Source organism: Mixophyes fleayi, chromosome 2, assembly GCF_038048845.1.
Source record: "Mixophyes fleayi isolate aMixFle1 chromosome 2, aMixFle1.hap1, whole genome shotgun sequence".
Lineage (NCBI taxonomy): Eukaryota > Metazoa > Chordata > Amphibia > Anura > Limnodynastidae > Mixophyes > Mixophyes fleayi.
The window spans coordinates 83,221,606-83,237,778 of NC_134403.1; the positions used below are offsets into that span (position 1 = coordinate 83,221,606).

The window sequence follows — 16,173 nt, forward strand, 5'->3', positions numbered from 1 at the left end:
AAAGACTATGGGGCCAAAAGAAGTGCTGGAACTGTGTTCCTCGGAGCATAGCATAAAAAATATTTTTGAGCCTTCAGGGATGGACCACCATCTCCCTTCCCCAAATGTTGGTATGGGGTTCTGCTATGCAGCATAATGCCACATCATCACAGATTAGAAAAATCTACAAAATGAGATGATTATCTCTATAAAGTCTGGCCAAACAAATAGCATTCTGATTTAAAAGGACTCAAATTTGGATACAGGGTAATATATTCAGCGTTCCAAATATCACTCGATAAGATGGTAATTGGTATAAGACAATCCCAACATTAATGTGCATCAGAAGATGTTTAGGTATCCACAATGTTTCATCCTATGTTTGAGACAACAAGAATCAACATACTATCTCCTTCAGCATTTTTAGGAAGCAATAATTTGTATATATAAAATATTGTTATGCCACTGGTTGAAGTTGTTTATTAGCAAAAAGTTCTCCCAACAGCAGCCCTCAGTCCTAAATCAGAGTTCCAATATGTCTTTAATACTATATAAAAAACAATAGAATATTACTCTTCACAGGAAGGAAATTCTCTTTAGTCCGCTTGCAAAATGTATTGTATTCTCCCTCAAATTGCATACGGATCCTCCTTGTCTCCATTACAGTACCGGTTGCTCTCAAAGATGTTCCAACTAATATGGGGTATTCAATGATAATAAATCCTTCAGATCCAATATTATATTCTCCCAAGACCCTTACCTGATGCGTTTCATTGTCCTTGGAGTCTTCCGAGCAAGGGTATTTCTGTTAATAAGTAAGCATCTGTATTACATATACATGGTACTGTTCCTTTCTCTAATGCTAAGATGACTACGCTATAATGAACCCCAAAAGAGCGGGTGAGGCCATCTGGGGGACAAAGGGAGATTACCACGCATAAATAAATAAACATTCAATCAGCAGAGAAATTTACATATTGCGTATTTCTTTTAGTTCCATTGGTGGAAAAACGTAGTAAAAAAGTACAAACATTTTAAATTAATAGAATAAATTAATAAAATAAATAAAAAAGCCTCAGTCCCCCATAAATACCTTACTACTATGTCATCCATCTATCATAATTAAGGGAAGGGGGACTAACCTAAATGATTTTTTTTTAAATATGAAGGCTAGAAATGTAGCAGGAAGTTTGTTATGTTATGTAAATGTGCTGCTCTGTCACCAGCTACCCAGGTGGATTGTCAGTATAGATAGACACATAGGGCCTGAGTCATTAGGAAAGTATCTGTTTTTTGTGCAATTCCCTTCTGCGCATGCCCAGAACGAGGACACTCAGCTGTCAACGAAAGCAAATCTGCTGCATATGCCAAAGCAAATGACAGTTGCGACGGCCTACGATTTTGGGGAGTGAACGGGGTAGGGAATGGGCGTTTGCCCGTACTCGATGCACAATGTGGGCGTGCCAAACTCAAGCGAATGCAGCCATGTCGGAATGAAGCTCTGCGTGTGTGAAAGTTTCTTGTTTTTCTGTCGCATCTCTTGCACCAGCTAAGGGTCTAGTCTAAGTCCTGGATCAGTATCGTATGCAGCTATAACATGTGTCTGCAATCAGGAGCAACTGTAACAATGTATTTTATGTACAGTAGACATTAAGGACAGCCTAACCCTAACCCTAACCCTAATGTTTTTCAACGTAAAAAAAAAAGATATAATTTTTTTTTATACAATTTCCATTTCTAATCATAAATGACTCTATTATTGACAGGTAACTTTAATTGATTAATTTTTTTTTTCTCAATTCATTCATTTTGAGATTTCATATTCCACATACGTAGTGTAAGCATCCTACAGTGTCTGGTCTAGTACAGCAGAGTAAACCTACATCCATAGTCAACACCACACGTATCTTGAGATCTGTTCCTTGCTGACTCCAGGGAATAAATGTATCAAGCTCAAATTTTGAAAATCCAGCGATTTTCTCGCGGGTGTTTCATCTCGCAGATGTATTAAAGTGAGATTTGATGTAAAATCACCAGAGATGTGTTTCTGACAAAATCGCTATTTCCAAAATCAATAGAGATCAAAGTCCCGACTGTTTGCCACTCTAGCTATACAGGTCTCAGATGTATGAAGCTGCGAATAAGCAAACTCTCCTGAGTTTGCTTTAAAAATCAATAGATACAAGTTGTATCTATTGATTTTTAAAGCAAACTCAGGAGAGTTTGGATGCAGCTAGGATGCAGCGTGTTGTATCATACAACACGCTGCATCCTAGCTGCGTGATTAGTAAACACATCACTGTTAGACTGCCCTGTCTATACAGCCGCAGGTCCCCGCGGTTGTCAATAGTTTAAATGGGCCCCCCCGCCCGAGCACTATTAATCCTAGTGCTGCCAGCCCACTGCTAATTGCATGAAAATCGGGTGCCCCTGCCATAATGACAAACCAACCCCAGACTGTTCAGTGCTGGCTAGGATTTCCTAGGGAGTGGGGTCCGTCAAAAAAAACGAATGGGCTTCCCCCTCTAGGAATAACCAGTCCAGTGCTGAAAGCACTAGGGCTCTTCCTACCCCCATAGGCCGTGGGTAGTAGGGTAATAACAACGAAAATTATGTTAAAAAACAAACAGAAGCCATTTTGTTTTGTGGAACTACAAGTCCCAGCCAGCCAGGGTGCCATAAACAGTGTGGGCATGCTGATGCTTGTATAACTACAAACACCAGCATACCTATGGCAGCCAGGGCATGCTGACACTTGGAAAACCACAAGTGCCAACATGCCCTGACACCCATGGCTGGCTGAGACCTGTAGTACCACAAAACAAAATGTTAAATTAGCCAGAACTCCCTGTTTCAAACCACAACATTTTAATAAAAATAATAAAACCCTAATAAATACACTAAACACCCTTATTCAAACCACATATATTTATTAAAAATAAGAAAACCCCAATATACTTACCAATCAGATTTTTTCTTCTTTTGTCAGCAGCTTTTAATCCAAAAATGCTTGTGATTCCAAATGTCCCTGCTTGAAATGTCCAAATAAATTTGTAATTCCAAATGTCCCTGCTAAATATCTTCTGTTCTTCTTGGCCAGGAGGGCCCCCTTGTTGCTTGCAGACTTCTGTTCTTCAGGCCAGGAGGGCCCCCATATTTGTAATCCAACCCGGAACATGCTTGGTTAAAAAAAAAAAAAAATGACAGATGACACAGGAACAGCTTGTACACTGTACAAGTTCCGATATGCAATGAGTTTAGCACAGCCACGAGGTCTATTTATAGTCTAAGGGATTTTCCCATGCTGTCATGGCTATAAATAGAGCTTGCGGTTCTGTTATAGTATATGGTTGCATAAAAATTGGGAGAACCCCACACAAATTTTTCCCCGATTTTCACGCAACCAGCAGTAGGCTGGCAGCACTAGGATTAATAGTGCTCAGGCGATGGGACCCCAAGCTTTTATTTTTTTTAACATTTACCTATTTTTAAATTTTTGACACCCGCCGGACCTCCGGCTGTATAGACAGACAGTGTACCAGTGATGTGTTTTCTAATAACGCAGTTAGGAAACACAGGAGAGTTAGCTAAACACAGGAGTGTTTGACATCGCAGCAACTTGCCAGAGAGGACCAGCAATTTTTAAGATCAGAGTAAAAATTGCAGTGTAATACATCTGGCGACTTGGGGACTAAAATTGCAGCTTATCACCTGCGATTTGCTACCATTTTAAAAAGATGAAAAAATCGGACCTTGATACATTTAATTATGCAGAGCCGATTGACGTGCCGTTGAGAACAACGGCACGATGCGCTCAGTATGTGTGCGTTAATGACTCAAGCCCATTGAGGTTGAATGAGATGAATGGTGACACTGACAGGGCTGCCAAGAGGAATTCAGGGCCCCAGTACAACAAATTCATGGGGCCCCCCTAATAGTCGAGTATGCTAAAAAATAGGGCGGCGCAAAATTTTTCGGGGTTGTGGTCATGCATTTGGGGGCGTGGCAAATGCGCCATTGGGGCGTGGCTAACACATCAAAATCACTAGGCTCTGAATTCGCCGGAGCGTCACATATGGCCAAGCACTCCTGACTTTCAGGACATCTAGCACCACAGTGTAGTATAGAAAGAATGCAGTGTGTACACAAAGAGTTCAGTCTTGGCCTGTCACTACTAGAATCACAACATTTCACATACTGTCCTGCTCTCTCCTACCTGTTCTTCTCACTTTCACCATCTGTGGCTGCAGGTTTCTTTAGTTGCGGCTTGTCTGGATCCTGGAATGCTGGGGGCCCTATTTGGAAAAAAATGGCTACATTTAGATAATTCCAAACAACCCTGGCGTTAAATTAATACCACCCACGATTAATAATTAGGCCTTCCTCCAGCTCCAACATTACAAATATGTGCTCCGTCATCATCGCCATGCCTTATGATCACACTGTGCCCTCCATGCTGCTTTTGCCCCCTTCACCTGGCTCCCCTTCATCACACTATACTATGCTGCTCCCCCCCTTTTTCAATCCCACTGTGCCATGCTGCCGCCCCTGTTTTTTAACCCCACTGTGACATGCTCCCCCCTGTTTTTTAACCCCACTGTGCCATGCTGCCCCATTTTTTAACCCCAACGTGCCATGCCGCCCCATTTTTTAACCCCTCTCTGCCATGCTGCCCCCTGTTTTTTGACCCCACTGTGACATGCTCCTCCTGTTTTTTAACCCCACTGTGTCATGATGCCCCCCGTTTTTTAACCCCACTGTGCCATGCTGCCCCCCTGTTTTTTTAACCTTACTGTGCCATGCTGCCCCCATTTCTAAACCCCACTGTGCCATGCTGCCCCCCTATTTTTTAACCCCACTGTGACATGCTCCCCCCTGTTTTTTAACCCCACTGTGACATGCTCCCTCCTGTTTTTTAACCCCACTGTGCCATGCTGCCCCATTTTTTAACCCCACTGTGCCATGCCCCCCTCATTTTTTAACCCCTCTGTGCCATGCCTCCCCCCCATTTTTTAACCCCTCTGTGCCATGCCCCCCTCGTTTTTTAACTCCTTAGTGCCATGCCCCCATTTTTTAACCCCTCTGTGTCATGCTGCCCCCTCCGTTTTTTAACCCCTCTGTGTCATGCTGCCGCCCCCTCGTTTTTTAACCCCTCTGTGTCATGCTGACCCCTCTCATTTTTTAACCCCCTTCGGCCATGCCCCCCCTCCCGTTTTTTAACCCCTCTGTGTCATGCTGCCCCCCTGTTTTTTAACCCCTTGGTGTCATGCTGCCCCCTCTCATTTTTTAACCCCTTTCGGCCATGCCCCCCCCCCCCCGTTTTTTAACCCCTCTTTGTCATGCTGCCCCCCCCCCCCGTTTTTTAACCCCTCTGTGTCATGCTGCCTCTCCTCGTTTTTTAACCCCTTTGTGCCATGGCCCCCCGTTTTTAACCCCTCTGTGTCATGCTGCCCCCCTGTTTTTTTAACCCCTTGGTGCTATGCTGCCCCCCCCCTCGTTTTCCTCCCTTTACTTACCTTTTCCTTTTCTTCTCTCTTCTTTCTTGGTCCTCTCTGCTCCTCTCTGCTCCATTCAGACTGAATGCTGGGCGTGACATGATGACGTCACAACCGGCATTCAGTCTGAATGGAGCAGAGAGGAGGGATGCCGGCGCCGCGATCACATGAGTATGTTTATTTTTTTAAACTACCCTGCTCCCCCCACCAACGACCGACCCCCCACCACAAAAAAAAAAAACAACCCAAAAAATTTAGTTTTGAAAAAAAATCAATAAAAAAAAAATCATTGGTGCTAGGGCTCGGGCCGCGCCCCCTGGCATGCCCAGGCCCGGGTAATTAGTACCCCCCCCTCTCGGCGGCCCTGGACACTGAACATATTTAGATTGAATTGTCAATATCATAACAGGAAATCACTACATTCCCTATGGACAGCTGGCTGTAATAATTGTAAAAAGTGGGTTAATGTTGTTTAAGAAGTATTTATTAGTTTAGTCTATAAAATCTCTTATCAGAAATGAGCAACTCATTTGCAGTTGTTACAATGCTATTTCTCTCATGATAGCCAATCACAGAGAAGGTCACCTGTCCTCAAGAGACAAGACATTGTTGAAACTTGAATAAGTTCGTGTTCATGGTACACAATGTCACTACAGCCATCACAACACACTCTTAACTCACAGGCTATTAAAGTAATTCTATCGTTTTCAAATAAGCATTGCCTAAGCGATTTGTGTTTCCAAAGCACAAAGTAATTTATTATTAGCAGATGCAAAATGTAACAGTTCAATACATAATTATAATACAGTACAGCCAATACCAAAAGATACATACATACTGCTGCGCTCGCTTGCGCTAGCTGCACTCCCACTGGTACCAGCGTACAGTACTTCACTCCAGAATACTGTGGTCAGAGAATGACTCATTTGGTACCAGTTAGAGCTGTATTATATACACTCAGTCTTACAGTGAAAACAATGCAGATGGTGTGGCTTGCTTCTATTGGTCCAGGTATCAGGAAGGTCCAGAGTGCTGCAGGTCATAGGCTAGTTCAAACCAAAATATCCAAAGGTGGGGGTCATCTCTCCAAGGGTTGTGCTCTGACTTTCCCGTCAAGACTCCAGTTTCAACTAGTCTATTAGCATTTTACAGTTGGTATCACTCTGATCATTTATTCCCTAACATCAATAACTAGAGTATGCAATGTGCGATCTCTTCGGCGAATGAATCAGACAACTGCTGACGAATAGGGATTAAAATGACACCAAACAGTTCCTGCAACCTGAACCTCAAATAACACTAAAGTGTAAATATAATCATAATATATAAACTAATAATAAACTAAATACTATCTGCTCATAAATCACTGTGGAATGGAACCAATATAAATATGAATTATATAAATAACTAAATAATAGAGTGCGAGAGTGTGCATGCGTATTTTATGATCGCGCCATGCCACGTGTAGCGTGGCGTACTGATCGCGATCGCACGGTAAAACAATATTAACCAATTTACTTTTGTTCATCCAATTATACGACTTCGACAAGGCTCACCCCTAAAAACTGCCTTTCAGTCACTAATTAACTTCTGATCCCCTAACCAGCAACATCTGGTTTACTCTAAACTGCGTTTTTCAAGCATTATGCTTGTGCCACATTCTAAAACTGCAAATGCAGCATAAAAAAATTAGATTGCAATGGTGGGAATGAGCCCATTCAACCTCTTATCCTATTTTAAGATGCACTTTTCACGCATTAGCAGCTGAAAATAACATTGATAGTGGATAGGTGTGAACGGGCCCTCACAGTAACAAACAAAACAAAACTGTACTGGCAAGCAAAACACATACTCTTGTGAACATATACGGACATAAATAAAAAAACATACTTGTACAAAATCCACAGGGACAGTTCTTTATGTTACACAATTCACTTTTTCCATAACAATTTGAAGTCAGGCAACGATGGGGTTATTGTTAATTGTTTTACAAACTTCACTACAAGTGAAAAGGAGAGAGAGAACAGTGGCGCACGCAGGGGGGGGGGGGGGGGTTTCTGAGTCTCCACTAACTGTTGAGACGAATATAATGAGTATTTTAACATCATAATAGTCTGCTCCGGAATGGAGCTCTAACTATGAGAGAAGGAGAATCACTTTTCCCGCGAGGGAGACTATTACCCATTTCTGACTCAGTTGTTACTTAATTAATTAGATGGAGGATATTTAATAGGAGCTTGTATCACAGCAATTAGACCACTTCTGATGAAATCACCCGCAGGTGATGAAACGCGTCAGATAGAGAGAGGACACGCTGAGCTTCAATTGACTCCATGCAAATTTATTGCTGTTTTTACACCGATTCTGGATTTCATGTTACCGCTTTCATCACCGAACATCTCTTATTGTTGGATTTTCCATCTACGTACCCTTCAATCCATACGGCTCTGATTTAGATGAACGCAAGCGCTCCTGTCGGAGCTGCAGGCTCTCAGATTTCTGTCCACTAACAGACTGTATGGAACACGCTGTTTTCAAGGATTTTTACATCTTTCAGACCAGCATACGGGAGGATTCTTCTTACCAAGGTCTGTACAGCATTTCCATACACATTATGAGAGGGCGAGCCGGTTGTGAATTATCCTGAGGTGTTTGTGAAAGAACGGTATTATTTACTTATATGCATTACCATTCATTGATCTGCGTCTGAAGGAATCCCGTACTGTTTTATTGAGTGAATTATATGAAACTATTGGGATTACAATATCTTGCTCAATTGGTGTGGCCACACCTTCTACATCCATTCCATCGGGATCTAAGTCAGCAGTTCATGCCATTAACATTTTGTTGTGATATTTATATACACATTCCAGCATGGTGCTTTGATATAATTTATCGAGCAATTGTTATTGACTGTATTATTCAGCATTTCCACTGGCCAGTGATGTACTCTCTGATACATTTTATTTCTTTTATTTATTAATATATGTTTTTTAATTCTCACGGACTGTTAAAGCAGATTCTGTGTCTACTGGCTGTTAGCGCTGTTTTTGTGTGTTGTTTTTAATAATATTGTCCACTTAATATAATGAAAAATAAAACTTGCCTACAAAAGTTAATTATAAGTTAATTTTTCCCCTTAATTAATAAATAATGATTGCTCCCACAATTTATATGTCAGTAGTGCCTCCTCATATCTTCTGAATGGCAATAAAGCTCAGACAACATGTAGTTTGGGCAATTGCACCTCTCACAACCACCTCTTTTTTCTGGCAGTTTTCCCGGTGGTTTTTCAAACAGCTGCTTAGTAAATCTGACTGTTTGTATTTTGATCATGTTAAAAATCGGGATGTCAATTTGGTAAAGTGGTGGTTTGTAAAACTGTGGTTTTCAGTCTTTTAGCTGGCGGTTTGGCCTTTAGTAAATCTGGCGGATTTAAAAACACAGAAAAAAACACAGAAACTTGAAATTGTCAGTTTCATCAAACTATAATCTAGCCCATAGGGTAGAGGGCCCTGCCTTTGAGAAAATTCATCTTTCCATAGCAATGGTGACATGAGATTCAGCACACATACATGCCAACTTTTGAGATCTCTCTTCCAGGAGGGGGGATCTCGGTGGTGATTTTTTAGGGCATGTCATTTGGCCCCACACTCACCAGTTAACTAATGGGCTGGCCAGGAACTAGGATGTTGTTCTGCTCTGCCAGGAATCGAGAAGGACTCCCAAAAACTCGGGAGTCTCCTGGACCTCCCGGGAGAGTAGACAACTATGGTTATACACTTTTGGCACCAGTAGGACTCTGTTTAAGATGTTGTTCTTTATAAAGGAGATCTCTTGGTAAGGGATTATCCCTGAAACGTTGGTGGGGTTACTTTCTCTCTTTACCACTGTATATATGACCTGTCTCACTTATTTATACAATTTGCACAGTATGAAATTGCACATGTATGTTTGCATAATTAATAGAGTATGCACATAGGCAACTGTATTACTGGATATGTGCATCTTTTTTATAATTTGCTAATTGAAACCTATTTTCATATTTATTTATGTGCTTTTTCTAATAAATCTCACATAGCAATAGCATAACTATGCTCAGGAAGTGATAGTATAATGTTTTGCCTAACATTTAGTTCCAAGTATCTAAAATTATACTAAAGAATTGTAACATGTTTCCATATATGCACGTGTGCATTAATGTCCTTTTTACATATGAACATCTAAATTTTTAATCAGAATTTAATTTTAAACTATGATGTTTCTCCTGCCTCCATGTTTGATGGGCGCATTTAATGCACTTGTGCACTAATACGTTGCATAATTACAGTAAAGATTAGCTTGTTTATGTTGAAACCAGATTTTTCCATACAATACTATATATAATTTGCGTTGGATGTGATGAGTCATGTGATATAGCTAAACAGTAGGTGAGATTTGAGAGTGCATCTTTTGCAAAGCTAAGAAAATGTGTCAAGGAAAGATGTTAAGATTCTACTTGTCTAACGTGAGTTAGACAAGTAGAACAACGTGTTAACTTCCAGGACAAGATTTCAGCTAATTCTGGCTTCTCAGGTCAGGACAGGAGGTAAGTGTGACCTGCTTGGAACTCTGTCTGCCGAAACACTGTGGCCGCCTGAATTGCAGATGTATACCTGAAACTGTGCCATGGCAACAGCATGTTTTATATGAATGAAAGACATCCCTACTTCCCTTCATACAGCTACACATGTACAATGTTTCTGTGGGACATATGGTGCAACCTGGTGCTCTCAATGAAGACTTGTTTCTTCAGGCTACTTTAATTATTTGTAATTTTGAACTGTGTCATGGACTACCATGACAACCACAGTCACATGGCAAATGGAACTCCCCCTGAGCTCTGTCTGCTCTGTGTGCCATAAAATCCTCCTCTTCCTCCTCCCCCTTTTGCATTCACATTGCATTCTGAGAGCATTGAGTCTGTGAGTCTGTGGGCTAGATTTACTAAGCTGCGGGTTTGAAAAAGTGGGATGTTGCCTATAGCAACCAATCAGATTCTAGCTATCATTTTGTAGAAGGTACTAAATAAATGAAAGCTAGAATCTGATTGGTTGCTATAGGCAACATCCCCACTTTTTCAAACACGCAGCTTGGTAAATCTAGCCCTGTGTCTGTATAACAGGCATCAATATATTTTGCAACCTCCAGTAAGATTTTGAACAGGAGATAATGATTTGTAGGAAAGCTAAGATGCATGCTTAAAATAAACTACAAATGCTTTTTGAAGAAACAAATATACCAACATGGAATTGCTGCTTTAAAGTATGTATATCATGCTGATTTGAACAATGGAATATTAATAGCCCAGGTGCCGACACTAAAGTTTAAATGGGGGAGGAATTGTACATTGAAAAAGCGATTTGGGGTTCCCATTAAAATGAAGCAAGACACTTAATTCTATGCATTGTTATTTGTAAAAACCATTCAATGGGGTGTAATTCTTGGTTTGTGATTTTTTTAAAGCTGGTATTTATGCAATATTTTACATTGCCTTGGGTGGCATGATATATTCAAAAGTGGTTGTTGATTTGGGAAAAGAGGCATAGATTTAATGTATCTCTACTCCAGGGCACAACAACCACCTTTACAGCAGGCACCAAACACTGGAGCCCCTGATAAGTCAGAGACCTAGCTGCCCAGCACTCATTTTTTTAAGTATTAAAACTCTGCTGTGATTGGCTGGGTATTTCAGCATCCTGAACTGGCTGCTTAATTTGCAAACAGCATATAGTTGCTAAGGATATTTTGCTAACTGATATAATTCCTAAACATGTTGATTTGCGTTACCTGAACATGAATTACATTACCTAAACATGTACATGTTTGCCCTTAGCCTTTAGGAAAACTATATTTATGAATATTTATGAATGTTTTTTAAAAATAGTCACAGCAATCTTTGTCACTCATTTCTTTTTCATTAAAATCAGAATATGTATAGCAGAATTTATGCATGATCGAGCAGTACTGAAGGTGCAAAGGTGGAGGGGGGCTGTCATGCCTGCACCTATTGAGATCCTTGTCTCCCCTACTCACTGATCCGCAAGCTCCCCCCCAACTGATTCATTTGAATTTGTGCTTTTTCATTTGGCTTTTTTAATGACTTTCTTTGAGCTTTTAGGTTGAGTTAGTTGGTTCTATTCTCAAAGAGTTCATCATTGTCAGGCATGTTTTTTAAGAACATAGTAGTGAATTAGCAGTCCATAATCTGTAAAATTCAAGAATCCAAGACAGATCAGATTAGGTTGGGTAGATGGGTCACGTTGGTAGTCAATGTGAAAAAAATCAATATGTCTTGTTACACTGGTACATGAATATTTGAAGATTAGAACCCCTATAGCAGAAGGTTTGGTTTATGCATGAGAATGGTACTCCACTGATTAAATATCAGTTAGTGATGGTATTTAAGAAATACATAGGATGGGGCTGAGCATGGGTGACTAGTTCACACTATTTTGGCATTGGACGGATATGTCAGCAGTGGGAGAGGGATGTTCATGTGAGGGTATTAAGGAATTGGGCAGGTGGAAAACTAACTGCTATAAAAGATAGATTAGGAGAGGTAAAAACACATAAGTGCTGCATTCCTTGCATTTGCTAACTCTGGATGTCTGCTGCCTGCCACCATTAATTGTGGTGACATCAATGGATTTTACCTGCTACAAAGATCCTGATTGATTGGTGGATCTCAGAGGTTTTTATGGTTTTTTTTTTTTATCTTCATCTGGATTAACTCTCCCTTCCTCAAGCTAGGCTATGTTTATGAGACGGTGGTCGGCTCACTGCTAGACACAGAGCTAGGACATTTGTTCCCCATGTTCGGAGAAGTTGTAGTGTCTGCTATCTACAAGGAGGCCATGGACAGTACTAATGGAGGAACAGAGATGATAACATCCATCACAGTTGAACTTACTGGGTCTAGCAGTTGAACTGAGATGATATTTCAGTTTATCCTCAAAACAACCCTGACTTGGTGTGATGATACACCTTGGTACTAGTCTGTAATTTCCTATTTTCTACACACATTTTTTACTATTTTATATTTATGAAGAGATGATTATGTGGGAAGTAGGGTACATCTGTAGCTGCTGTCCGCATGTCAATAGCCTTCCCATTAATTGATCACATCACTCACTCACTTTTGTTTTAAATATATCAGCAACTCACATTTAACTGCTCCCCTTGCAGTCCCCTCTTGCACTGGTTACATCCCTCTTTTACACTTCTCTGAGGAAACCACACTTTTTAGTGGAGAAGCAGGTAAGATGTAGCGTTATAAGGATTAACGTGCTTAATTATACTCTGAACCATCTGAAAAGGTGAGACTGACATCCTAAGTGCGGATCCAACACTACTTGAATTTCTACTTTGGGAACCATTGATTGTGTGTGATCAATCTGTATCACTAACCTGTTTGGGAACTATGGTAGAGTGGATCATAAGGGATTTAAGACATCTGCAGCTGATGGAGTACCTGGGCTGACATGGTCTGTTAAGCTGCGTCTCTGAATCCTATCCCTGTTGGATGGACTACCCTTTTCTTCGTTCCAGCACTCTTCAGTTCCTATTGAAAGTAGAGCTACCAAAGTGGATCCATATAGCTACAACAACTTGTGATCTCTCTCCATATTCGTTTGAATCTGGTTAACACCCAATTATAAACTGACTTTATATGTAATCGAATTCCTACAAGTGCACTGTAGGTTAATCTGGCTATTTAATCTTTCAGCAAGCTGTAGCCTCAACTACTTATTTGGACTTTTTAAACTATATTGATATTTATTTTTTATGTGTGTAATTGATTTGAATAAATTATTTTTAATATATATATCAATTGTAATGGTATGATTTACTTGTTATAGGGATTTGCGCTTTTCTATGGCTTTTAGGTTTACAGATTGACACAACAATCTTAATGAAAAGCTGCAGACACTATTAACAAGTTTATTATATGGTGGTTTTGTAATCAATTAATTGCTTTAATTAATCCCATATTGAGGCTACACAGAAGCGCCCACATTTTTCTCCTTTCTGAGGAGTTTCTAATAACCCTATTAGCAGCCCCAATGGCCCCATGCTCCATGTTTGTGTATATCTCTCTGCCAGTACAGTGTCTTCTGCATCTCTGTGATGGATCAGCCTCACGTGAGACAGTAAGTTACTCCCATCCATGGAAAAAGTCCAATGAGTTGCAGGAGTGACTTTGTTTATCATTGTTTTTATTTGTTTCAATTAGATGTATTAATAATGTATTATTTACATTTTATAGACATTCAATTATGTGTTCACTTAGGGCTAAACAATCTATGGCATACATAAAAAACAAATAATTCAATGAATAATAATAAACTATGAAGCTATTCGCCCCCTGTGCAAATGTTATTCCCTGCATATATCTGTCTGCTACGATTTGCTGCATTTCTTTACTCCAAGATGATTTTTGGGTGGAACGGATGGGAGGATGAAGAATTATGTCTGTACAATTTTCCCTGTTCCTTCACATTCCAATGCTCTGCACAGATTGATAGAATCATACGGACATGCCAAGTCCTAACAAGAATTACAGTTATGCTGTTTGACATTTTGGTCCTATAAAAACTTTTGAAAGAGAGGGAGTAGATACTCCATTACACTTTACTTTTTTAAGAAAGCTGCATGAAATAGTGCATCCTCTTCATCATCTTTTCCTTTAAGCAACATACAAAAATGCCCCCTCCCTCCCCTCTAGTTCCACTGTAATTCCCACTTTACATAAACTATGCTGCTTTATATTTGGGATTGCGATCAATGGATAGCAAGCAGAACGGACGCTAGAAGGACCAGCCTGCATTTCATCTAACAATGGAGCAACCTTAGAATTTCAGGATCCTGCATGTCTAACATTTCACACAAAAACAGAAAAAAAGATAGATTAAGGAGAAAAATCTGCAACGAGCACATGATGTCGTTGAGCAATACTCCCCTCCTCCTTTGTCCCAAGAACATATGGGGCTCCTTTTGCAGTGTTTGTTAAGCAATCCTCTCACCGCAGGTCAGACCAGAGTAAAAACCGCCTGGATGTCTCCCAGATGTGAATTCTTTCTAGGATGAGAGAGAACTCACCCCTCCCCAATTTCCTGTGTCTGTCAGATGGGGAAAGGCTGTGTTCACTCACAACACTGTACTTATTTAAGCTATATTCTACTACCCAAGTACCATGTCAAACAACAAGATGGGCAGAACTGTACAGTACTTCCCAAAAAAGTTAAAAGAATTAGCCGAATTTGAGTAACAGGTATTTTATTGTGGTTGATGCAGCTGTTCTGCTTAACTGAAACTACAGTTAATTATCAACAGATGTATATTACTTTGTGTATTTTCATGGCTCTGATGTTTTGCTTTCCTCCTCTTTTGTTTGCTTACATTTATCTATGCTTTTGTACTACTTTGGCAAAAACCTCTGCATGCAGCCATTGACATCAGGCATTCAACGCACATTTAAAAAGCTAAACACCCTTTAATGCTGATAAACCAAGTAGTAGTGTAAGTGAGCGGACATGTACACACACATCTGGCAGTGTTCGATTTGCCTCAATTTCAATGTTGCGTGCAGCGTTCATGATCTTTAATGCTCAGTAGAATATAATGGAGTTCTATGGAGCTCAGCTAGTACGTAGTACACTATACTGGAGGGAGGAACTGAGAGTGCTCTGTTGTTTTACTGTGTGTACAGGGCCTAAGAATCACAAGTGAACAATACTGTAGCCAAAAAAATGTTTGGAACCAGACAAAAATGGGAAAGAGACCACAGTGAGATACTAGGAATTCCTTAAAAGTTCTGCAGGAGGAGAAAAAAAAATAAGATATCAAGTTTGGGGCCAAGAATATCATTTTATATACAAGGAATGTGTATTGCAGTATATGATTAGCATATCTTTAATGAGCTGTACTAAAGGACTTTATCCATTTTAAACAATCACTTTACAAAGGACCGTCCCTTTCCAATATTAGTCATTTTCTCTGTGTTACTTACATTGAACTGCAGCATTCATTCTATTTAGAAGGGTTCCATCACTCACAGAGTCTTTCAAGTGTGGGACCCTAATGGTTGTTACTAGCAAGTTGATCCGGCACCGCGTGGGTCCGATTTGTAATGTGTAGCCGATTTTATATATTAACAAAATATTTGGTAAATAGACCAATAGTGGGATTTAGAAAATAAGATTTGAATTCCTTCCAGCAGTCAAACAATTGTTTACAACCAAAAAATGATGTTTTCAATATTTGTCAGTTTGTCGCATTGTTGTGTTGTCGCTATGGGGTGCAATAGGTTACTTTTTTAATACCAAATAACCATGTAAGATTTGTCAGCTTTACCTAGAGAGCTGTGGAATATATTCACCAACAAACAAACAATGTTTTATATCTATCTATATATATATATATATACATATTAAGAAAGTGCAAATGTTGTCTTTTTTTCATGGACAACACAGCAGAACTTCAAATACAAATGATCCTAAAACACAACTTTTTAGACTGGTAGAGGAGGGACTATTATATTGAAGGCAATGTATTAACCAGAGACTCATTACTATTTTGTGCCAGATCTTAGCTTAGTTGTGAATAACTTGGAATATTTAAGTTAATTTAAATAAATCCTTATTCTCATCTTGTGTAA

General features: G+C 39.9%; 1 protein-coding gene across 1 annotated transcript in view; it reads left to right on the top strand.

Annotated features, from left to right (window-relative positions):
- Window positions 1-7,598: 7,598 nt before the first annotated feature.
- STAT6 (signal transducer and activator of transcription 6) overlaps window positions 7,599-16,173 on the top strand; it is a 331,337-nt gene continuing 322,762 nt past the window's right edge. Inside the window, exon 1 of the mRNA XM_075199421.1 lies at window positions 7,599-8,062. The gene's annotated coding sequence lies outside the window, so the exon portion shown is untranslated. The remainder of the gene's footprint in view (window positions 8,063-16,173) is intronic.